Here is a 2,074-nt window from a genome sequence, read left to right on the forward strand (position 1 = left end):
TCTAATGAATGTTTAATCAATGTCTGCTGGTTTATTGCAAGTCCATTATTTGCATGATGAATCCAATGGAAAATAAGAAAAAATCGTATCGCGCAGGTGTGACTTCATTTAACAATCGAGTATAACACTAAAATGAGACCTATAATTTGTTCCCTTAACAGGTATCAGAATGACACTATCAGTCTTTTGTATCCAGATTCGGACGACATAGTAAATAATACTTCGACGAAAATCAAAACTGTTGAAAAAATAGAAAAATGGTTGATGAAGTCAAACATTTTTTTTGTGCAGTACAAATAAATTACCGATCCGCACAAAAAAAAACACAACGCAAATTATTCCTTGAATAACTTAAGATATTTTTTTTATTTTAATTGGCAAAAAAATTAAAAAAGCTTCCGGAAATTCGATTTACCGCCCGTCACCGCCCCAGACAGTGCAACCAAATTGAATTTCTCCGATTCTTGTGCCTTCGTGCCGAAAATAACAGCCCAACACCAACAGCGTACCGTCTGGCGATCTCACAGACGGTTCCATTGCTGGTGTTTTTCCTGATGGTGTTATAATTTGTCATATGTAGAAAGTTCACAGTAATAGTTTTAAATTACCTCAACCACCCCACGCGTTGGTTCTTTTCGTCTGCAGCCAGTCACCCAGATTAAGCTGGCCAGTGTTTATGTACTTCACCCTAGAGTTCCCCACTTTCACGTACACCAGAGCTCGGCCTCGGTATCCAACCGCGCTGACGGCGACAGGAAGAACAGGAAGCAGACTCTGATTCCTATTTACTGACCGTGCACGGAAAAAAATCTCACCGGAGCGACCGAAGAGAGCGGCCCCGAGGATCATACATACATTTAGAGGCAGGGAGCAAACTCAGGATTGTACATCTTCCACACTCTTGCATTGTACATTCTCACAAGGACGTAACGAACAAAGCACGAACCAGCGAACCAAAGCAAAGCATAGAAATGACTTTTCGTTATGCTCGCTCTCGGAGAGATTCTCAGCAGGCTCCACACTAAATGAGAGGACCCATATCCTCCGGATTTGGATATTATGTTATCTTGCTGCTATTTGCCGTTGAGCGAAGTACTTGAATGGAACAGCATAAACCTATATAATTTGAGCTCGATAGCTTCCGCAATGGGAGACTATAGTAGAGATGTTTTCCATCTTAAAACATAATTTATCGAGCTGTATGTTATTTAAATACTAATGATTAAAACTTGAAGCTAAACGTTTTGCTAAATATTTCTTCCATTATCCGTTGATCATCCCTATTCGCCTTCACCAATTGATGCAAAAGATGTTTTCGTGCCATAACTCGTCCACTATCGCCACACATTTATGTTTCAGGGCTACAACACAGCAAAATATCATAACATAATACGAGCGTGTAGTATATTATCGTATCATCGTATGTATACGTCATGAAACCATCCCGACGTATAATCCGGAGTCATAGTGTGAAAGAGAGAAATGTACACATGAAACGACAACTTGCAGTTTTTTTTCCTCGTGCCCACAATGCTTCTCGCCATCCTCGTGTTTTGTACGCCGCCCACTTGCCCTCCCCCCAACCAACCGCAGTCGTTCCGTGTGTTTTCCGTCAATGCCTGAACGCGCAGCAGTATAGTCCGTTGGCACCAACACAGACGGGCTTTTGTTTTTGTTGTTTCTGTTGCCAAGAGGTCAACAAACTTTGTGAAAAATATGAATTCGTCGGGACGCACGCCGTCGGAACGGTGTACTTTGGGAGAAACGTAAGTGGAGCGACAGACACAGTCGGGTCGGGACATTCCACCACCACCACCCTTTCTAGTCTTTCCAGATTCTTCGTCGTCCTCGATCGAACCACCCAACTCCGGAAAGACCCTCTCATACCGATACAGTCTTCGCTGCCTGGCAGCTCAGCAACGACGATGGCAGCAACAGCAAGCAGTATTGGCCCACTCGAAACCAATTTGGCCCGTGTTGGATGCTGGCGTGCCGACAACGACGACGGACGACGACGATCCTCAGCCGGTGCTGTTGGCTGTGGCCTAGCTGCGATGATCGCGACGATGACGGC

This window comes from Wyeomyia smithii, chromosome 3 (genome assembly GCF_029784165.1).
Source record: "Wyeomyia smithii strain HCP4-BCI-WySm-NY-G18 chromosome 3, ASM2978416v1, whole genome shotgun sequence".
Lineage (NCBI taxonomy): Eukaryota > Metazoa > Arthropoda > Insecta > Diptera > Culicidae > Wyeomyia > Wyeomyia smithii.